The 25,262-nt window shown below is 33.0% G+C and overlaps 12 non-coding genes across 12 annotated transcripts; 1 reads left to right on the top strand and 11 right to left on the bottom strand.

Annotated features, from left to right (window-relative positions):
• Positions 1–1,640: 1,640 nt before the first annotated feature.
• On the bottom strand, positions 1,641–1,714 carry Trnai-aau. Its single transcript has one exon. It is a non-coding gene; the product is annotated as a tRNA-Ile (tRNA).
• A 2,978-nt stretch (positions 1,715–4,692) lies between these two features.
• Trnai-aau lies at positions 4,693–4,766 on the bottom strand. The gene has a single exon. It is a non-coding gene; the product is annotated as a tRNA-Ile (tRNA).
• A 2,386-nt stretch (positions 4,767–7,152) lies between these two features.
• Positions 7,153–7,226, bottom strand: Trnai-aau. Its single transcript has one exon. It is a non-coding gene; the product is annotated as a tRNA-Ile (tRNA).
• A 1,774-nt stretch (positions 7,227–9,000) lies between these two features.
• On the top strand, positions 9,001–9,074 carry Trnai-aau. Its single transcript has one exon. It is a non-coding gene; the product is annotated as a tRNA-Ile (tRNA).
• A 2,560-nt stretch (positions 9,075–11,634) lies between these two features.
• Trnac-gca lies at positions 11,635–11,706 on the bottom strand. The gene has a single exon. It is a non-coding gene; the product is annotated as a tRNA-Cys (tRNA).
• Positions 11,707–11,892: 186 nt separating this feature from the next.
• Positions 11,893–11,974, bottom strand: Trnas-gcu. Its single transcript has one exon. It is a non-coding gene; the product is annotated as a tRNA-Ser (tRNA).
• A 294-nt stretch (positions 11,975–12,268) lies between these two features.
• On the bottom strand, positions 12,269–12,341 carry Trnar-ucg. Its single transcript has one exon. It is a non-coding gene; the product is annotated as a tRNA-Arg (tRNA).
• A 4,159-nt stretch (positions 12,342–16,500) lies between these two features.
• Trnap-ugg lies at positions 16,501–16,572 on the bottom strand. Its single transcript has one exon. It is a non-coding gene; the product is annotated as a tRNA-Pro (tRNA).
• A 104-nt stretch (positions 16,573–16,676) lies between these two features.
• Positions 16,677–16,748, bottom strand: Trnap-cgg. The gene has a single exon. It is a non-coding gene; the product is annotated as a tRNA-Pro (tRNA).
• A 93-nt stretch (positions 16,749–16,841) lies between these two features.
• Trnap-agg lies at positions 16,842–16,913 on the bottom strand. Its single transcript has one exon. It is a non-coding gene; the product is annotated as a tRNA-Pro (tRNA).
• A 6,992-nt stretch (positions 16,914–23,905) lies between these two features.
• On the bottom strand, positions 23,906–23,987 carry Trnal-aag. Its single transcript has one exon. It is a non-coding gene; the product is annotated as a tRNA-Leu (tRNA).
• Positions 23,988–24,309: 322 nt separating this feature from the next.
• Positions 24,310–24,381, bottom strand: Trnah-gug. The gene has a single exon. It is a non-coding gene; the product is annotated as a tRNA-His (tRNA).
• Between the last annotated feature and the right edge of the window lie 881 nt (positions 24,382–25,262).

The following is a 25,262-nucleotide window of genomic DNA, read 5'->3' as shown; positions in this document are numbered from 1 at the left end:
ATTCCAGACAATGTCAATACTTATACATAATAACATTTGATGAACTGCTTGGGCCAGAATTGTTCTTTGGATGTAAATGTTCCTATGTTCACATGTGAAAACACAATCGTTTAAATGTTTTTATCTAAATATCATGTACATATCATAAAGTATTTCTACTACCAGTTATTTTCGGTTATTTATATACATATTCATAATTATATTTGGTATCTATAATTCCTTCCCATCCCAAAGCAAAATTTTGGAAGTTATATACCAAAATTCTGGGTAACAGTAGAGAAAATAATACATACAGTAATATAGCTAGTTGTCAACCACAACCAATCTATTACACCACTGGATTGAGGTAGAGCTTGGTGGCCTGTCTCGACTCCGACCACGAGATAGGTTTTGGGTGACACCCTTTTCATCGCCAGAAAAGATGGCTTAGATTAACCAAACTTATATACATAAAAAGGTAGGCTAAGGCGGCGATGTACAAAGGTATAGTTTATGCCCTTATTCTGTGATCATATACCAGCAGGACGGGTAATATTACAGTACAGAAGATGGTTACTCTTGTCAGATTAGTGGAGTCTGCTTAATCTAGTTTTGAAGTTTTACGGTGTTTCATAATCTGAGTATGGGTCAATTTCTAAGGGGGTATTTTAGCGGATTCATGGAAACACCTGAGCAGAATAAGTTATGGAAATAAAACAAGCAGCTTGTGCTTCGTCATTGCCAACAATTGTCGAGTTGGGTCACTGAAGTTTTTTTTTTCAATAAAAGCAAGGCCAAAACGCAATGAAACAACAAATACCGCTAATGCAGTAACTGAATTAAGAAAGTAATGCATATAAGTATTTTTAAACATGAACTTTTCTGACAACTTCTTTTGCTGCTATTATTACTGTCATTGCTGTTGCATTTCCTGCTGCTAATTCTGTTGAATCTCCTACTTCTACTTCTGTATCAAATCATTAGTAAAGAAACTTTTCCAAGGAATAGATATTTCATTTTTTAACCAATGACAAAATTATCCAATATTAGATACATTAAAGAACCTTTCAATACAAAACTAGTTTGAAGACCAGATATTATTCTAATTTGAATCACCAGACGAATCTTAAAAGTATATTTACTCAAGTGAGCCGATGGATAGATGTATGTTTGCCTGTTGACCATCTTGGATGACTGGCCCCATTGTCCGGCTAACTTTTTACACACTACATGCATGATTATTCATGCATGTAGTTCGTTCGCATAGTTGTTCCAGTGTCTATTGTTCTTGCTGATTGCTTACACAAGGCACTGTGCCTTTTTTTATCTCATGGCACTGCCTCTTTTTGCGATGATCTGCATTTTATTTCTTAATTCTCTTGACTCCCCGGATTTCACTTTCCTTTCCATCTGTTTTACAGTATATGATACTCCAGGACTTCTTTTTTATTTCTTTCCAAGTTACTAGTATATATATATTTCCTATTAGGCAAAACATCACTTCTGCCTAAATGAATAACATTTTATTGAAACCAAACTGATAATGTATATTCTTCCATATGTAATTACTATTTGTTAACCTAAACGAAACATCTGGATCAGCATATTGGCGTTGTTAGTAGCAGCATATCAGGGAGGCTCTGTCAGGAAAAGAATTCCTCTGGCCCGTAAGGGGATCGAACCCTCGACATCCGCGTTATTAGCACGGCGCTCTAACCAACTGAGCTAACAGGCCGTTACAATACTTTTTAATGTATAATATAGTGGTCCTTTTGTTAGCCCTACATCAACCTATCTGAAGAAATATCATTTCCATCGCCAGTAAATCTCGCAGCTCGAAGAACCCTTGATTGTTACGATGACCTTCCTGACATACACAGGTCAAAGAAGAGGAAAAGGCATACAAACTCTATGGTAGTTAAAGGTCAGAAATGATGACCTACGATAAGATAATAAGAAATGGTTTTGATAATACACTACATACGATTGCCATACCGGAAAATGGTTGTCTATAAAAAAAAGGGGGGGGGGATTTAGATGTTTACTACATTACTAATAACTTTCAGCTTTCAAATAGGTCTATTCAAGCAAGGAGTATTATGATGACAGCGGACATCGAAGTCAAGTTTCAAGTGCATGTGAACCTTCACGATCGTGAATACGCTAAGTTTCCTGTAGCGTCTAGAAATGGACATTTCTACAAAACCAGCAACATTCTGTATGTATGATGACTTATTTAGAAGTGACAGAAGCCTATTTAGTGCCCTACTTCAGAGGATCAATGACTAGTGTAAGAGGTCAAAGGGTAGTACTTGCCTACGAATAAACATTGTGTATAATCATACATGTACGTATAAATGTATATATATATATGTGTGTGTGTGTGTGTGTGTGTGTGTAAAATGTATATATATATATATATATATATATATATGTGTGTGTGTGTGTGTGTGTGTGTGTGTGTGTGCGCGTGTGTATGTTTACGAGTGTTTTTGTATGTATGTTTGTTTGTTTGTTTGTGTGTTTGTGTGTTTGTGTGTGTGTGAGTGTGTGTGTGTGAGTGTGTGTGTGTGTGTGTGTGTGTGTGTGTGTGTGTGTGTGTGTGTGTGTGTGTGTGTGTGTGTGTGTGTGTGTGTGTGTGTGTGTGCGTGTGTGTGTGTGTAGTATTATGTACAGAAAGTCATACTTGAAACAGAACTATTCCGGCTTCAGCATGTACATGTACACTCTGCTCTGTACATATGCCAGGCCGTTACCCATTTAGCCTAGCCTTCGCGGTGGGCTTCGTTTCTATGCTTTCGGTAATAAATAAACCAAGGCGAGTTTCCTTGATCATCCACCAGATCATTATAGATCATTCAACCTCCCTTGAGAACTCCCTTGTATGTGAGCGAAAGAGAGAGGGGGGGATAGCTTGGACCTACTTCTAACGGATTTTCTCGGAGTGGTTGAGGTCACTGTTGGAACTAAAGGTCTGACCAGACCTTTTCACAAAGACGAACACGTTTTAATAATAAGTGAAAAAAAAATAAAAAAAATTAACCATATATGTTACATTACGTAAAATTCAGATTGTCTTTTCGAATCGTTTCATAACATAAACAGATTTGTTTTGCACTACTAAAGTGATTATCAATAGGTTATGCTTTGAACAAAAAGAACCAGCCGAAAATGTGCCAGCGAAAACGACGGAAACAGTACTAGGGCGACACTGACTCCTGGGTACATTTCATTTCTTTGAATCTATAGATACAGACAGATATATAGATCCTTGAAAGTACATATTCACCAGTGGGTACAGTTACTGCTGTTATTTCGTATGATTTATATATCGTTAATTTTGTTTTCCAAGTGTGACTGATTAGTACTTTATATGTTTACTAAAAATAATGTCATTAACCATGTAGTATATGTGAGAGGTTATCTAAACAAAAGATGTTTCTTTATGGTATTATCCGTTGCCCATAGCAAGATCAAAATATTGTCCGGGTAAAAGGAAATACATGAAAGAACAAAACTATTTTTAATATATACAAAACATTATTAATACTCTAATATATATTATAGACAGAACCTAAAATACAATCCTAGCCTAAACATCCTACAGTATAATAAAGAAAATACTTAACTGAGAATGACCACACACAAAGACACATAAATACAACATGGCAGAGTGGCTGACTGAAAGCTAGGTGCCAGCGAGGTAGGAGTCAGCCAAGAAGCACGCATGGAGTCAGCCACCGAAACATGGGTCAGCTCGGATCTTGAGACCTTTCCTAAATATCTAACATCAGTAATACGCCGGGCCATATGGTTTCCCTATGTCAGACAATTAACTAGCGATATTATGGTCAATCCCACTATAAATAAATGTATGTAAATAAGATAAATACTGATTAATATATGAATATGTAAACTAGATCGTAACAACACGACTGCTAATTCTCAAAGTAATTAGTTGGCAAATAACATCTAGTAACATGATTGTGTGTAATGCACGCATTATAATTCCAATATCTTCACGATGCTGGTGGGGTCAGAACGTGGCCCGTCATATTATTGCATGCATCCGGTAAATAAGGGTTTGTCGCGTCCCTGGCTTCTACACTGCTTCATGTCTAATAGCGTTAAATACCATGATTAACACTTCTTGACAAACAGTAAGAAAAACATAAAGTAGATATTTGTAATTAATGATTCCGCAGGATAGTATGGATTTATATTATTCTTAATTCAACGAATCAAGATTTGGAGGCTTTACGGAGAAACAGTTGATGCTTGCTTTAATATAATTTTGCTGTGTCCGGATAGGATATGGTTTATCCCAAACTAGAAATGGATAATTATGTTCTACGTGGAAGCATAACATTCTTACGGCTTCTTTATATATACTCGTATGTTCCTATGGGATTTGTTTAGTTCCCAGAATTTTGTGGGGCAGAAAAGTGTGGAAATTGATGTCAACCATAGGCACGGATAGCCTCCAGACATTAATATTGACTGTCGTTGACTAAGGTTTGAGTTTGAACTTGATCTTTTCTAAGAGAGCTATACAGCTATACATACTACCATGGTAAAAATGTCCTGATACTAATAGGTAAGTGCCACAGCTAAGACGTGTTTAAGGGACTGGTGGCCCTAAACATATTAATAGCAAGATGATGTTTCAGTTGTGAACAGGGCGTAGGAGCTTGGCCAAAAGTGTACGGCCTCTGGCCCGTAAGGGGTTCGAACCCTCGACATCCGCGTTATTAGCACGGCGCTCTAACCAACTGAGCTAACAGGCCCTTAATAATTGATGAGCAAGACAATTAACTCAAAAAAAAAAATTAATACATCTCGCTTCAGTAATAACGTTCAGATTTCAGAGAATACTCTGATCCGAAACCTTCTAGGCCAGCAGGCAATAGGTTCAAAGCATTACTCACAACTTGTCTAGACTTGTTAGATAATCATTCATAATGCTGGAGACTATAATATGCGTATTTCATGAAATATGTTTATCCTAGGTCTTGGTCCAAATAAACCTCACTAACAAATATACGTTTTTACTAGCCACAACATGCTAGACAAATCACAAAGTTTTCTTTACTGTTCTGCTCTAACATCAAAATTAGATGTAATTAAGTGAATATGAGAGGTCACACAGAACTGCAACAACATATTACGAAAATGACGAATATGTGCTTTTCCTGAGGTTGTCTGTTCTCATAAATCTGCGAAAGATCCACCAAATCAAAAATACACACTCTCATCCTTGTAGATTTTTACCTCTACTGCAGATGGTGCAATGTTTAGCGGAAATTTTCGTGGATTCATGGAAATAAGGGTACTTAGGAATCATTATATGATACCTTTATATTCACAAATCCTTTTTTTTCAAGAGCGTGTAGTATATTTCTTAAACATTGTATTTGATGAATTGTGTAGACCTTGTCGTGTCGAACACTTTCGACACGGAACCAGAATCACTTACGCCAACAATACAGGCAAGTCGTACTACAGTCAACAACATTTTCCGAGTGATTCTGTATCCTTCATGATGTTAACACAAACTTACAGGGAAGCTGAGAACTGCTACCTGAACCAAAGGCTAAGCTGGAAGCGTTGGAATGAATACAAAAAAGCCCCCACGCAGACGATGGTGTGTTTTCTGGCAATTTTAACAAGTTAAAGCACAGTGTGTATGTAATTTTATCTTCTATTGTTATCATTTTCATCCTTACTATCGTTAGCATCTTTTTATCGCATTTATAACTATTGTTGTTGCTGCTAATTTCAATTGCATTATAGTCAACCATGTTCTCAGACTAACGCGGTTTTTCAAGCATGCATACACGCGCACAAGGACACGCACACACACACGCCAAAACATACACACGCCCACACATATATACCCTAGCAAATACACACATAAATATAAGGGTGTGTGTGTTAGTATAGACCACCATGCGGCCTGTGTCCACTATTATTTTGATGCTACAATTATCCAGTATGACATAAAAATGACAACGTTCAAAGTGAGAATGATAAATATATTTATGTGCAAAATTTGTACATGTGCTTTATGCAAATATGTAAACTATTCATGCTTACATACATAAATATATTATATATATATATATGTGTGTGTATAAATTACATAAATATGTATAGAAAAATATACACACGCATACATATATATACAAATATATATACATATATATATATATATATATATATATACACATGCATAAATTTATGCGTATTTATGCATACATATATTCACATATTTTATTAATGTACATATATATATATACATAGTGTGTGTATATATGTATATATATGTCTATGTGTGTGTATATATATATATATATATATATATATATATATATTGTGCAGCACACATACATACATATATAAATAAATATACATATCTGTACATAATGCTTACATAATATATTATATATATATATAGATTGTGCAGCACACATACATACATATATAAACAAATATATATATATATATATCTGTACATAATTATAAATATATGAATATGTGTGACGCGCGCGTGCGCACACACATACACACACGCACACACACACACATATATAACACACAGACACACACACATATGTCTTTATATGTATATATGTATATATATATATATGTGTGTGTGTGTGTGTGTGAGAGAGAGAGAGAGAGAGAGAGAGAGAGAGAGAGAGAGAGAGAGAGTTTATATATATGGAGTGCGTGTGTACGCATATATATACATATAAATATATATAAGTATGTACTTTTATGAATATAAGTATGTATGTAAATATGTATAAGTATATATATTCATACATATATGTCTAACTATACATATATATATATTCATACATATATGTCTAACTACATGTATATATATATATGTATATATATATGTATATATATAAGTATATATATATATATATATGGTGAGAGAAAATATGTAATATATATACACATATATATTAATGAGAGAAAGGAAGTGCGACAGAGAGAGAATATCTAACATATATAAGTATATGCCTTTATATATATATAATATATACATATACATAAATAAACATAAATACATATAGAAACATACCCATGCATATATAAGCTATACATATACATGTATATACCAACATTTATGTGTAAGCGATGGCCAAAATATACCTGTCGTGGCCCGTAAGGGGATCGAACCCTCGACATCCGCGTTATTAGCACGGCGCTCTAACCAACTGAGCTAACAGGCCTATATACACTGCATTTTGAGCATCAAATAAAAAAATTAAAAATTATTTGTGTATATTTATTTCATATATAGCTATATATATCTATATGCATATCATTTCTATATATGTATAAATTGCATATGCACTCACTTACAAACAAGCACACGTGCACTCACATATTAAACACACACACACACACACACACACACACACACACACACACACACACACACACACACATATACATGCACAAGCACACGCATACGGGCACAACACGTGCGCACACGCCTACACATTTAAATGTTTATGTATACATATTTACATATGTATATATATGTATATGTACACGTATTTTTAAATATATATTTGCATGTATTTCTAAATATATATGTATATCTAAACGTATGCATGTATATATGTATATCTATATGTACATTAGTATATATGTATATATACATGTGTATATTCATGTATACATACATATGTCTATGTATAAATATGTATGTCTATATATGCATATATACATACGTCAAGCTGTGGAACGAAAAGTCTGCCCGCCAATTAATGGATGCGCAGTGGTTGCATATCGTCTTGCGTCGGGGCAGTTCGCTGTATCTTGCACCAATCGTCCCAAGGCCCTAGTTTAAATAACAGACTTCACTTCCAGAGGCATCTGTAATACCTTGTTGCAGCAATCTTAATATATCTCCAAAATATCAAATAACATTCGGAGCAGCAGAATTGTCGATATATTCGGCAGTTTCAGAAAATGTGTTACGAGACTGCGAGTAGGCACATTTCACAAGAAAAGAATACAGACCATTAGGCAAGTCTGGACACGTTGTAAAACTCTTTGAGGAAGGTTTACCAAGTAATTAATTAGAGCCCTAGCTAATGTGATAAGGCCTTGAAGCCCTGTCACACTAGCATCCTCTAGTTGTATAGATCTTCCATAGTCTAAGATCATGACAGGAAAGGTCGCTATCATTCTCGCCAGAGAGGCGTTCCGTATGCATGCGATCCATGCAAAGCCTCAGATTCACGGGCCTTTAGGGTGGACCAAGTAAGAAATTTCCTAGACAGACCACTAATGAATAGCCGGATGAGTAAACCTAAAATCAGTTGGTGAAATCTCATTCTATATTGGTTTAATGTTACGATAGAGCTTATTCGGCAACAAATAGAATCCACACCAGATATTGGGCCTTACATCTAAAACATTCACAACCAGATGTTTCGAAGGGTTCGAGTCTAAGTAAAAAGGGTCATGAGGTCGTTGAGAAGATGGAGAGGTACGGTAGCTGCCTTAGTAACAGAGGCATACAGTTGATAAAATATATAGCATTTATCTTTTAATAAGCGCGTGCACGCATATGCACAAACGAACACACACAATCCTGTATTTATGTAATAAGAGAAAGCTTGTACACGTGTGGTCTTCGATGACTGGTCAATTCCTAATTTTCTATAGCTCTGCATTAGATTAGATCACAGTTTTATATAATTTTTATGACTCTACTGTACTTATATACCCGAAGTCAGACTATTAGGAGTTAGCTTTACAGGTTTTCAAACTGTTCACAATATATGTGGTTAACATTTAGATAACCACAAATGGACAATACTTCTATAAAATCTTGATATTCTATCTGCAAACGCCTTGGAAAAGATTCGATTGTGATGCATGGACAGAGAACCCACATCTGAGTAGTATAGACTATATAGTCCTTGGCTTCATTCTACTATTCGTTTTTCTTTTTTCTTTTTTTTTCAAATAAGTCCTTGCATAATTAAGGGCCTGTTAGCTCAGTTGGTTAGAGCGCCGTGCTAATAACGCGGATGTCGAGGGTTCGATCCCCTTACGGGCCAGAGGAATTCTTTTCCTGACAGAGCATCCCTCGTATGCTGCCACTAACGTCAGTGTTCTGATCCACTCACTCCAATTCAAACCTTAAGTATTAACCACAAGGTAGTAATAAAGACGTGATATACTCTGTTCACACCAGTGGAATCACACTTAAACAATTGTTTCTCATTTACATATATTATCAACCATTTTCGATAAGCTATCATGTACAGCTGGTGTATAAACTTGTTAAACACACTGTAAAGTGATTTGCAGTCTGAAAGGTCGTACATAAATTAAAATAAATGAAAGAAAATGCAATATCTAGACGTAAATGAAAATCGTTAAAATAGCTATCTTTAAAAGGTTGGCAAATCAATTCAAGTGACCACTATCACTCGTATATACATGTATATAGATACATATGTGTGCATATGCATATATATTATATATGAATGCATATATACAGTTCATTATATATGTATATATATAGATAGATACATGCGCGTGTGAGTATATATATGTATATGTATACACACACACACATATATATATAATGTATACACATATTTGTGTATATGAAGATATAAATGTGTGTGTATACATAATATATGTGTATACACATACATAAACCTTTACATATATAAATATATATACATATATATGTGTGTGTGTATGCACATATGCATATTATATATGTATTAATATATATGTATATGTATATATATCATATACAATATATCTATATATATATTTGTGTGCGTGTGTATCCTTGTGTGTTCTTGTGTGTGTGTGTGTGTGTGTGTGTGTGTGTGTGTGTGTGTGTGTGTGTGTGTGTGTGTGTGTTTGTGTGTGTGTGTGGACAAATATATATGTATACATACATACATATATATAAATATATATATTATACATACATGTAATATGTATATAGATATGCATAATTCATATACACCTAAATATATGTGATATATAATACAGGGTCATTGTAAATGTATTTAATGTTTACTTAATTTCCAACGTGCCATCATATAACGATAAGATTTTAATATTAGGATAATATATTTTGCAATTGATTAACAGCTACGCCCTTAATCACTCTAGTGTCATTTATTGATTTTGGCTTAGTTGAATTCCCCGTAAAATACGATGATAGCAGAGGCCAAGAAATTTGTCCATCTCTGAGGCTAATATTTGATGTGCGTCTGACTTCTGTAGGCTTTTGTTCACAAACCTTTGACACATTTGATTCTGAAAGACTAAGCTCTAAAGATGTCCTTTCTATGTTAAAATATTATTTTTCTACAAAGGCTAGTCTTGCTACTAACACAATCTTCCCGATCTTCCATTACATTTTTTCATCCAATACCACATGGAATTCCTGTGAGAGGCATCTTTGTTTTCCTGGTTTCTAAATCTTCTTTATACAGCACCGAATGATTTTAGCTCAGTAAACCAAAGAATATAAGTGTACTTTAAAACAGCAATGATATAGAATTAGACATACAATGCTTCTATAAAATTATAAAGCTATCGCCAATAGATCACAAGTTAAAACCCATTAGAATTACAGGACTTTATTCATAATGCTTTTGAATATACACAAATATATATATATATATATATATATATATATATATATATATATATATCATACATTTATACAACTATATGCACACCTCCACATACACACATATATTTACATATATATTGATATATATATATATATATATATATATATATATATATATAGTGTGTATATATATATATAAAGATATATACATATACATATGTATGTATTTATATGTATATGTATATACTTTTAAGTATTTGTGTAAATATATATGTGTATACCCGTATATATTTATAATTTTCTATATAAATATAAACAAATATATGTTTATAGCTATATTATATATACATGTATATAGATATATACACATAGTATACTTACATAAATACATACCTATATATCAATATAAACATTTATGTATCTATATTTTCAAGCCTATTCATACATATTTACATACATAATATATATCAATACATGTACCAGCTCGTCAGTAATTTCTTGCTAACTCCTGTAAGCTTCAAAGACATCCGTCTATGTGCCTCTCGCAAATGAAAAGAAGTTGTCGTGCCCCTAGGTGGTGAGTACTATTTGTATCTTTAATGTGACATTAAAGACATTACAGCGATCAAATGTGTACTGAAATATTATATTCAGCATATATTTTGTAGTATATTAATCAAATTATTTCAACTAAAGGTGTCATTAGTTCGACATTTATAACTCTGGTGTCTTGTCAACATTAAAACACTCATAATGTAGTTCAGCTTTAAAATAATATCTAAATTAAATAAGTTTTTTCAGCATTATAATCATAGTTTATAAACCGTAATATGTTTTGTGTTTAATATTTAAAATTCGGATCATTCTTATTATTGAACATTCTGTCCTTTCTGTTCACTATGCACTTACTAAGAAAAATTACCAGGCTATGCCATATTTTCGTTACTTTTGATATTGTGTACCGACATATATATTATATTTGCAAATAAAAAATATACGAAAAGGTTACCAGGGGGCGCCCGGGATTGAACCGGGGACCTCTCGATCTGCAGTCGAATGCTCTACCACTGAGCTACACCCCCACCCGCTCTTGAATGGAAATTACGACCAGTTTTGTTGTCTATATTTCAAAGGTATATATGCTGCGTAAATGACTCGAAATATAATTTTGGTGCTATAGTGAATCAAAACATCTTTTGATTATTCGGCCTTGTTTATCTTGCTATGCAATGACATTAACTGTATCTCAGGAGAAAAATGTCACGATTCGACGAGGATGGGATTCGAACCCACGCAGGGAGACCCTATTGGATTAGCAGTCCAACGCCTTAACCACTCGGCCACCTCGTCCTCTTTATAATACAGAAATCTGATTTTATATTGAACTTTCGTACCCCCCCTCCCTCCCCCAAGATAGGTGTGTGTAACAAAAAGAAAACGCCAACACTGAATTCTTCATCTTCATTTGAAGAATCTTCAAATGTATATCTTGCTCTTATATAAGATTCGGTTTACTACGTCCCCCGTTAAGTGTGTATTGCGTAAGCACAATCGATCGCAATATTTTTGCGATTTATATAATTAACTGTTCTCCGAAGTGTAAAGTGCGTACAATGAGCCAGTTTTATTTGCAAAACAAGTCATCGACCGTGACAGGACTCGAACCTGCAATCTTCGGATCCGAAGTCCGACGCCTTATCCATTAGGCCACACGGTCATATATATTTACAAAAGGACAATATCCTTAAGAAAAACTTAACGATAATTGTACATTTTCATCAATGGCAATTCAAACTACTTTCCACCTTGAAAGAATTCCGGAACAATTTGGCCAAAGGTGATACAAACCTCAAACTAAGAAGGGCTTCCCAAAGAGCAAACGTTAATATTATGGAACAAAATTCACAGAACTAAATCTGCGATATACATAGCAATTGGTAATCTATGTGCAGTGTGTGTAGGTCTAGATGAGGGTGTGTGGGCGAGAAAGAAGGAGGGGGGAAGAGACACAGAGGAAGAATTTAGGGAGAGAGACGGGGAGGGCAAGAAGGAAAGTCATAAGATGCTCCAAATAGCCGCGAGGTAAGTGGACCTATGGCGACACTGAAAGGTTTGCGGATAATAATCCTTGCCCCCTGTGTGCCGTGCGGGTTTTTGTGGGCTATCATCTCTAGCCTTTAACTTCTTGACTGATTTAGCCTCTCAGTCCTCTCCTGAGTATCGTATCTCGCTCACTTTAAATACTCTTACGGCTGCATACGTTTACCCGGGTTCTCATCTGCATCACTTTCTTACTTACCAACAAGACAGGCCGCATTCCAAGTTTATCTGTGTATCATATATTATACCTTATATTATAAGTAATGAAAATACTGAGTAAAATATATGACAAAAGAGAATTAATACTTCAAGCAAACAATCAGTGTAACAGCGTTACAGAATGTGTAGGTAGAGAAACGCTCGGGCGTGTTTTAATGTGTGTGTATATATATATATATATTGTATGTGTGTATATAAGTTATATATATATATGGATATAGTCAACATTAACAAATAAATAGAGAAGTATGATTATATCTTTATCAAAATACTAAAATCCATGCCCATGATTCAAAGGATATCCGTTACCTGCACATTTGTTACTTTTTTTTAAAATATGTGTCGGCATATTTCAAAACATATATTTGACTGGTACTGAATACTCACCTTACATCCCCGACCTGCTGCTCGTACGTGTTTGAGATATATAGATTGATTACATATATAATATACATGCTTATATATTTATAATTATATACAAGAGTTATACGTATATATACATAAATATAATTAATTATGAATATATATATACATTGTGTACGTATACACAGTATATACATTATACTACATACATACATACATATATTACATACATACATACATATAAAGATATGTTAATGAACAGATGTATATATGCTGCATATAATATATATATATATATATATGTGTGTGTGTGTGTGTGTGTAGCATATATGAATATATTACATGATATATAAAATATATACATATAAATATATATATACATATATATATGATGTGCATCATATATGATAGGTATCTCACATACACAATATAAGCATGACATTTATAACATATGTAATATAAATATATATATATCATATATATGTACAATGCTTTTTGTTTATAATATATATAATATTTATAAAAAAATATATATACACAAATCTGTATTATACGTAGATATACTTATATGTACATATGTATGTGTACATATATATATACGTATGTATATAAACATATGTACATATAAATATATACATGTATGTATGTATGTCTATATATGTATATATATATGTATATATATGTATAAATATATATATATGTATATATATATATATATATGATATGCATCCATAAAATATATGTTTAATACATGCACGCATATATGTATATATAATCTATGCGTATACAGACATATTAAGTGTCTAAATATATGTATACGTGTGTCTATGTCTTTGAAGAGAGCTAAAGGTTCACCTGACATCCGTGACCTTCACTCGTTATACGATGTTTATATGTTTATGTGTACATGTGTCCGTGTGTTTTATGTATATGATATTCATCTGATATACGTGACCTGTTTACCCACATATCAATTACTCATGTTTAGTCTTTCCTTCGCAATGTATGCACCTTCTGTTATCTTTACCTGTGTTTGCAATCGATCATGGGTCGCTCTCAGATTTACGTATACCATCATGGCGTTGGAAATAATTATGGTGGAGAGCCTTTATTTCGATGTTTACTGATCCTAGTGCTCTATCACCACACTAAGTTTCCTCGGCAATGCTGCAATAGACCAATGCTGCAGCTGACAAAAAATCCCTGTCGGGATTTATTGTCAACTGTTTCCGGTCCCGTATCATATTTGTCTTAGAACCTAAAGCGCTGATTTTTTTTCTTTTTTATTTTTTTTAATATGACACTGCATCAATATAAATTTTGATTCCGAGCTGTGTGTGACGTAGCAATAGGTGTAATCAGAGGCACCTGTCGTCACCTAGATTGAGCAGTGTCAGGATAGGTAACTTCAACAAAGAATATTTTATTGTATAAAGCATTTAACAGCGTCAGCGTGCACCTTTTACCCCAGTCATGGAACCCAGCGGATAAAAAGGAGAACGCCATTTTGAATGCCTGCCAGTTAAAGTGGCCTGTTCCCCTGATTATGTTTTGGCACGAAGTTTATACAAATATTGAAGGAGTACTGGATGGAAATTTCATGATCATAACGATGCCTGCCCGGCAATCAATCTTGGGATTTGAATTTTGAGGTTACCCAGCAATAAAGCGACAATATGAATACTGGCCAAATGTTAAACGAGAAGAGAATGGCTCCAAATCTATCCCGGACAGCATAACTGAAGCTATACAGGTGTTGCTTCTTTTTGGACGTCTTTGTATAACTTGAACAGGTTGCTGTTAAATAATGGATTGTGCAGCTACTCCACAAGTTCTCTTTCCTGTTCGTTGATGAGGGCGATGCAGTTTATCCTATGGTGTTGCCCTTGCTCATCCTAAGACTATAATCTGTGATTCCTGAGCTTCAGGTCTCACCTCCGTAAGGCCACTGAGTTCCTCTTCATCTTCATCCGGCTATTTCATTTTCTGCGTAGGCTTCCGATTCCCTTTCATCTTGTAAATCTATTTTTCCAGTTATACTTTCACTTCCAGCAAATTTCTTAAGTAATTCTGATCTGTTCAATATCAAATGTCCGTCATATTGCCCAAATGTGTTTCAAATGTCTTCTGCTGCCACTTAATCTTACTCATCCAACCATTGAATAAATGTCAAATAGGCTTTTGAGTCCGTCGGGTAAATGGTATTTGACTATCAGATTTAACCATTACTACAGGTACTGTTCACTATGTTTTTTAGTGAATTTTGCTGTACACATCACAATATTATTGACATTATGGTTATTTTGCCGCTATGCCAACAAATAATAATAAAGAAAACCTTTAGAAATCTAGGAAAACAGTGAGAGAAATGTAAAACAAGTAATCGACTCCTTTGTGACCAAGCGATTATGAAACACATTGGACATGGTATAAAAGTCATGTCACCAAGTACAGTAGTTTAATCCCTTCTTTTCATCTATACTATCAGCACCTCGCCTATTGATATCTCCAGTGACATGACACCATGTTAGCTGTTAGATCTTATCTAGAAAAATTAAGACCTCATCTAGACTAATTATGGTGCTTGCATAATATGAACCATACATTGCTATCAGACTCCCCCTCATTAACCAAAGGTTGAGTGACAGGTCAACGTAAACGGGACAACAACACAAATACCATTCGCAACCCATTCTAATTGTCTGACTAACCTCAAATAAACGATAACTCACATAAAATTTCGTAACATACCTGTAAACAAGAAGTGGAATTCAATAGTTCTAAATCACTCAAGCCTATATGTATGTGTTTAGGGTGCGTGTGCATGCGCACGCTTGTGTGTGGTGTGTGCATGTATAGGGCGATAGTGAGATAAGGGGTGTATCTGTTGTATGTATGGACATGTATATATTATATACATGTATGTATGTGGGGGGGGGGGGGGTATGTGTGTATTTGTGTGTGAGCGCCGAGCGCGTATGTTTGTGTATATATGTGTAAATGTATAATAATCTACCTAAATACGTATATGTATTAATATGTTTTTATATATATATTTACGTTTACCAATAAGTATACACATATTTATACATCTTCTTTCCGCATTCACATCCCTGCGTGTATTCAGTGAATAAATGGACAAGTATTTATCCACATGTGCATAAACTTTTTTTTTTTTTTTTTACAAACGTTAAGGGCCCGTCCGGGATTTGAACCCGGGACCTCCTGCACCCAAAGCAGGAATCATACCCCTAGACCAACGGGCCATAGCAACTTAAAAGAGGAAGCGTTGCAACCATTTGAGCGTCAGATGAAAATCAATACAATGAACAGCGAGAACCCCGGTGTATTAATTCACCAAAAGCTTGAAGGGCCTGTCCGGGAATTGAACCCGGGACCTCTCGCACCCGAAGCGAGAATCATACCCCTAGACCAACAGGCCTTTATGACCATGTATTTGTATTGGTTTCTAGATTTGATTGCCAGTACACTGCAATTAAGTCAGACAAACAAACAAGTTTGAAAAACCTCATCTGGGCCTGTCCGGGATTTGAACCCGGGACCTCTCGCACCCTAAGCGAGAATCATACCCCTAGACCAACAGGCCAATTTCTTCAATTATTAGTAGAAATGTTAAAACACATTTTAAATCTCAAATTCCAATTTTTGACAAATGCTTCAGTCACATAGAGATGTCAGTCCATTTAAAGTGTCAAGGGTACATAATAGGGCAATGCCATCCCTTCCCCTCCACCTTTGCATGGGAGCTTCAACGTGACCTAAATTATATTGTTTCAGCATTAGTCAAAGATTTGTACATGGTCGTATTTAATAACAAAATTCTAGGCTGAAGCTCCGAAATTTATTTGGTAAAGGTAGCTACCTTTTTCCAGGTAATGAAAAAAACACGGCGCTGGAATTACTTTAAATGCCCACAGTCAATATGTGAATTTTTGGATGATCTGTAAGCAAGTTATATATCACTGTTTATTTGATACAAATGGTAGATTACAAAAAAAAAGTACCACCTCCTCACGATGTTAATTTTTTCAGATTAGTAAAAGTTACACTGGGGATTTTTCAGATCCTGTGAGTGAAAGAGGGTAAAATATTTAAACATTCAAATATTCATAGCTTCCACCACACTAGAAAAATAGGAAATTATGCCCAAAGTGCAGGCACTGCAATACAGTAAAACGCGACTTTAGAAAAAAAACATAATACTTTAAAAAACTCAACGAGTCTTGCTTGAAACATTACTTGAACGATATGTATACAATTATATATATAATCTGTGTGAATATAAGCAATAAGGTTATGTTTCACATAACTGATAAAAATATTATACGTATATAAATAATATATATATATATATATAATGCATATACATATATTAGGCAAAAGTATCACATAAACACTATATATTATAAGTATCAAATAAATATATAACATTAATTGCATACAGATTTATTTACATATGTATATGTACAAATACATATGTACATATACATACATATACATATACAAACACATATATACATATATAATCATACAAATATGTGACATATACTTATATACATATCTATCTATTACATATATTTAGTATATCATATATTTTGTGTATATCAATAATGCATCACATACATAATAAATATATCGTAAACTTTTATAAAAATATATGCATCACATACATAATAAATATATCGTACACTTTTATAAACATATACATATTTACATATACATATTCCATTTGTTATATATATTATATAGATCTATAATATATGTGTACAAATTTAAAGTTACATACACATTTATTATACATACATTCATAAATATAACTACATTTCATATACATGAACATATATCATATTGTATTATAATATATACTTACATATTCATAAATAGATTGTAAAATACATTCCATTCATATTATATATATGTATATAAACATATATATTACATATATGTGTATGAATATATATATATATAGTGAGTAAATTAGATATAGATATATTAATATTTATTGTATACCTCAAATATATATACAATTTATATATTACATATAAGATTTAGTATACTCATACATATAAATAACATGTAATTTATACACATATAACATATATGTAATATATACATGAATATATATACAATAGATCATACACATATATATGTTGTGTACTTTACATATACCATATATATATTGTGTATATATACATATATGTGTATGTACATCTAATAAGTATATATATACACATATATATAATGCATATATATTACGTCATTTCTATTTACATATACATGTATATATAATATATATATATGCCAAACGTACATACATAATAAATATATAAATTACACTATATATTGCAGAATATGAATTACATATATATTACATATACATTTCATAATACAAATATATTAGAAATATGACATTTAAAAATTACCTATACTTCACTTAATATACAGTGTAAATAATACTGTATGTGTATATAATATATTTTATTTATATATATATGTGTGTGTGTGTGTATACACAAACATACAAGTGAGTGTGTATGTGTATATGTAATATATATCAAGTAGCCATATAGAGTTGTGCGGTAGATTCTTTGTAGATGTTAGCTGTTTTCTAGTTTGTACTTGTGCCTTCTTAGGTAACTGTAAAGATATAATACCATCGTATAGCCTAATAAATATGATCAAGTTGTACTCTTTCTATCAGTAACTGAGGCTCGACTCATTAAATTACATGTCTACCAATATGTTAAGCTAATTGACATCTGATGCCGAAGGAACAAAAATCTAGTTTTACTCATTACGCTTTCATTACAAAGCATTGCCCAGTTGCAGTGGTCATTTCTGTGAAATATCGTTGTTGTCTTTAAAGACACTTGTTGCAGTTAAAAGTCAAGGTTAATTTGAACATGTATACTATTATCCAGATAAACGTTCATTTGATCAACGAATAAAAATAAACACTCAATCTGACACCTTGGTGACACGGAGCTCACTTAGGAATTTATTTACACCTTGGTGGATAAATTATCATTTTCATCGATCTATTATGTTTCTTGTACATTATTGATTACATTAATAGCAGATTCTACATTTTTGTAGAATTATGGGGTATCGGGGTAGCGGGTACGGTTATATGACGTATGATAATTAATAAGATGAGTAGAATACTCATAAGTTTAGTCTTGTAATACGGTGATACTCTTCGAGTCCGCGACTATCTACGATGCGTAGTTTATTCAGGTTACTGTAGACAACTAAGTCTTTTCAGGGAAGATGGTTCTCAATGGGGGGATACCCTCCCACCCTGTACCTGACAGACACTACAAGTACTACGACTTGTGTGACCGTTGCTTCTGTGCTTCTTTAAAAGGTCTATAAATGCTTTACGGTAATTTGAACAAACAGATCGAGATATTTAGAGCCATAAAACAATGCCAATAGCAATGGAAAATGAATATGAGAGAATACCAATAACTTTGGCAATGGAGCAACACGGATGATCAGAATAAACTCGGAGAAAAGCACAGAATTTATGTTTTGCCTCACTAAAGGTTTCACGGTCTACAATCCAAGAAGGCCTTGGTCATAAACTCACCCGGTCTAGAAATTACTTTTCATCTCAACGAATAGCTATCATTACTACCTGCCGATTTGTCAGTAGGAATAAATTCACACTTTAAGACATAAAAAAAAAAAAGATTTTCGAACTTTAAATTAACTCTAGGCAATTTGTCAATATCTGGCCAAGTATGTTTTGACCCGAGACACCATTAGGCTACAAGTAAACACACAAATACCACATACACATGTGCGTCTATATGTATATGTATATGTATATATATACTATACAACATCTGTACAGACATTATAAACATGTATATATAGCATATACATATTCAACATGTATACATACTGTTCATAATGTGTATATATAAATGTATGTAGATATACATGTTTATATACATATACACATTTCTATACAAATATATGTTTAGATATAAGCAAATATGTACTACTGATACATGTACTTATTTTATAATACATATCTATACATGTGTAAACATATGCATATCTACCTGATTATACATACATATACATATGTATGTGTGTAAGTGTTACTACATAATGTATTTCTTTCAACATATTGAAACACAAATACAACTATTCATATATATATATATATATATATAGTGCAAGATATTATAAATAGTTTGTGTATATATGCATCATAATATAGATAGATAACTACATAGACAGATGGATAGGTAAATTAATTAATCCCTTAACTGGTTCTCGGTTAATTACCTTCACTGTTTACTTACTATACCAAACTGACGCTCACTTTTATTTATCTGACGCACACTTTACCATATTAGCTATTGTTCACTTCCCCTACTTGCCGTTTACTCTACATGCCTGGTGTTCACTTAACTAACTTTCTAACCTGGACCTACTGTTACCTATCTTACCTTGCGCTTACTTGTCTTATTTAGCCGGCAATCACGTTCTTCCCTTACCTTGACTTTATCTAGCTGGCGCTCAGATACTTTACTTGCCTGGCGGTTACTTACCTGGCGCTCACTTTATTCATTGATGATTACTTTACCTACCTGGCACTCAACTGCATTACTTACCTGGCACTAAATTGCCTTACTTACCGGGCACTTAACTGCCTTACTTACCTAGCACACAGTTGCCTTACATATCTGACACCCCCTTCATTAATCTACCTTACTTACATGGCACTCCCTTTCCTTATGTTAGTTTGAGCTCATAACTTTACACAGTATTCACTTTACTTTTGTGAATCACGTACTTCATTTATCAGTACTCACCTGGAGTTCAACTACCTGGCGTTCACTTTACTTACCTAACACTTTGCTAGTGTTCAAACATCGCACTTATTTGGTGCTCACTTTTCTTATATAATAATATACATATAATGTACATACATATATATCCATATATATACACACATACATATCCATATATTTACATATTTTTTTATATAGAATATATATACATCTTTTATATATCATCTGCATACACACTCATATATATACATATATATTTATATATCAGATTGTAATAATCATATCAATTTATCAGACTGTAATATAACATTTATCAGATTGTAATGAATATATATTTACCTAACATCACACAAATACTGTATTTGTATACGTGATGTGCGTATGTATGTGCATATATCAAATATATATATCAAGTGTAAAACACATCCATACATTTAAATATACATACAGCTATATCATTACCGTCTTATATACCGCATACACAAATCATATATATATTATGGGTATGGTAATTACAGGTCTATAATTATGTATTCATATATGTATATTACAAATTTGCATATATACATGTGTAAATATACATTAATTATATGTATATGTATATATATATTGTTTATACATAGATTATATATATGCACATATATATAAAATAATATTTCACATATATATATATATATATATAATTTCGTATATATATAAATTGTGTATACATATATATATAAACATATATACATACATATATAAACATGTACGTGTATGGTATATGTTTTATGTTTATGTATATCATGTATGTGTATATGTATATTTATAAATATATATACATATCATGCATACATACCTATATTACATGAATATATATATATAATAAATCTAGTGAACGGCCGACTTAACAAAACGTTATACGAAACGCTGTCTGGCGAAGCGACACATATAAGCATTTTGTAGAACTTCGAAACCACAGACTTTGATATATTTTTATGTCAGCTTGTGATCGAACAAATAACGGGATTATTGAAATTTGTTATAACAAACAAATAAAAAATATATATTTAACATTTAAACCCAATAGAAACCTTGAGACCATTAGTATGCTAATGTGTTTTTCATTAAAACCTTGAAACACAATTAAAACATACCTGAATACGCTACGATCCACATTGTTTATTTACCCGATGTAGTTCTCAGATTTGGACTTTTTTATTTAATGTACATTTAAGGGGATGAAATGTGTATACATACTCTGTATAAATGTACAAATATACATATACATGTATATGTATATATGCATGTATACATGTACATGTGTGTGTGTGTGTGTGTGTGTGCACTTGTATATACATAAACACACATACATATATATAACCGATTAGATATGTAGGTATGTCTACATATTCATAAATTTAAGTACATATAGATGTGTACATATTCATAAATATATGTAATAATATCTTACAAATGTGTATATTCTTGAAAATATGGACACATACACATATATGTATATTTACATATATGTATATGTGGTATAAAAACCCACACTGTAAATCTAGATTATCTTTCCTTCCGCTGACGTCCACGCCCGCAGATTGGTGGAATCTTCCCTAATTAAGCTGCTTCCCAATTTCAACCTGAACAGCGGCTTTTCTCCTGCTGACAGTCTCCTCGCTTCCCACATCCTTCGCCTTCTCCCGTATGCTGGCCACCCTTCACACAGTCCGCCCGACCCTCCCGACCTGACCTGCCCGACCTGATCTGACCTCCCTTCGTTTCCGTTCGTCTGTCCTCACCTGCCCCGTGTCTCCGCGTTGCCTTTCCTCTCTCTGTCTTATACCCCCTCCTCTTCCTTGCCTCCTCAGACCTGAAGATGGAATCCAGGTGGATTCCGAAACTGTAGTCTCTCTTTTTCAATTAAATCTAGTTTTACAGTGTGGGTTTTTATACCATAGTATCAACACGGTAGTGTGTTTTCTCCTTTTCATATGTATATGTATATTTACATATATATATGTAAACATATTTTTTATGCTTCATATGAATATTAATATATATACATACATGCATACCCATACATAAGTATATATATTTTATTTTTCTGTACACGCATATGCATCTGTGTGTGTATATGTGTGTGTGTGTGTGTGTGTTAATCTATACACAATATACACACATATATATAATATATAAATATTTACAATATATATACATATATATAATATATATATTATACTATATACATATATATATATTATACAATATATATACACATAGATATACATATAATTTCGTATATACATACACATACACACATATATGTATATGTATGTATGTATATATCTGTATATAATATATACATATATATAAATACAGGCATGTATATGTTTATACACATATATATATATATATGTGTGTGTGTGTGTGTGTGTGTGTATGTGTGTATTTATAAACTTATAATTATATATATACATATATAAATACATATGTGTGTAAACACACACGATATATAAGATTATTCATACAAAATATATTCATGCAATATATAAGATTATTCATTAAAAATGTGTAATACATAACCTAATACTTGGGTGTAAAGTTTGACAGGTATCTAAATAAAGATAGATATATAGAGATATATATTTATATATTTATAAAAACTTTGCTTCAGTATAGGTATCCACCATTTTCATAGATGGTACGATTGATATGTATTTAAATCTGAAATATGACCACTTATCACAAATTACGTATTCACAAATTCATGGAATAAAACCTCTGGCAGCGGTGGGATTCGAACCCACGCCTCCGAAGAGACTGGTGCCTTAAACCAGCGCCTTAGACCGCTCGGCCACGCTACCCTTAATTTACTTCCCTAAGCGATGGGATTCGAATCTTGGACAATGCTCCATTTTAATAAGAGCATGTATGACTCTGTTATATTATTTGAAAGTATCATAGTACACAGAAAGATGTTCCAGACAAGGTCTTTCAGAACATTACTCATTACGATATATTGCAATTCGAATTTCACAAGGTGATTCATTTGTTATTTACTTTGCATGCGGAGAGAAATAGAGGCTGCTACGAGGATGGGAAAAAATCTGAAAATCTACGCTCATTGAAATTTGTCCGAATATTCCAACTCTTCAATTATGCTGCTTCTGTGTACGCATAAAAGTTTGCCGTGACCAGGATTCGAACCTGGGTTATTGCGGCCACAACGCAATGTACTAACCACTATACGATCACGGCCACCGATACACGTTCAGTTTCGTCTTCCGGTTATTTTCTTGAGCAAGTAGTATATGAATAGGTTTTACATGAACAATTAATACTGCTTCGCATTTCGCTTTTACATGTTGTATTGTGTCCGTTAGTTGTCTGAATATACTATACGTTTATTCTAGCAATGGTATTAACAGTATTAACACTGTCATAATTATTATATACTACATATATTACAGTTATCAACAGTTAAAATGTACATATACTAAGAGCTGATGATTACTGCAACTGTTAAATAAATGTCATTTATGTGCTACCGTACTAATTTTCAAAATATGGATTTTATGTTCTGAGAACCTAGATTAAACGTTTATGTACTCTTAACGGGTTAGGTTTTCGTTTGAGTAGAAGCTATGGTAAATGAGTCCTTTTCAAGGATTATCTCATAGAGAGTGCCACACTATGTAACACTGACAATCCCATTACCACTGCACAGTGTTTAATAGAAAAACTCCTGTCAGAAATATATGGAACTTTGAAGGGCCCTGAATTGACAATAGCGTATGTTTACGTCTATCAAAGTATATCATGCAGCGGGAGAGTTGGTCGGATTGTTTTATGATGGATTCTAACGGATTCAATATGCATATGCAGACTTAAGTACATGCCTACATGCACCATATTCTAGCATATTCTACATGATCGCTCCCACTTTCTCTCATCTTCTACTCTTGTTTACCGGGGCTACCGATTCAGAACAATAATTTAACACTAGTAAAACATAATTTCTTTAATTTTATATATGCCGTTGAACTTGACAGTGAAGCTGTAATTCTTTTTATCTTGTACACCATTAATAAAAGTATACCATTTTCCAAAATGAGGAAATTCATTATAATTTTGAATTA

This window comes from Penaeus chinensis, chromosome 19, assembly GCF_019202785.1.
Source record: "Penaeus chinensis breed Huanghai No. 1 chromosome 19, ASM1920278v2, whole genome shotgun sequence".
NCBI classification, from domain to species: Eukaryota; Metazoa; Arthropoda; class Malacostraca; order Decapoda; family Penaeidae; genus Penaeus; species Penaeus chinensis.
Note: the sequence above shows the minus strand (reverse complement) of the source record. Positions and strands in the feature narration are given on the sequence as shown.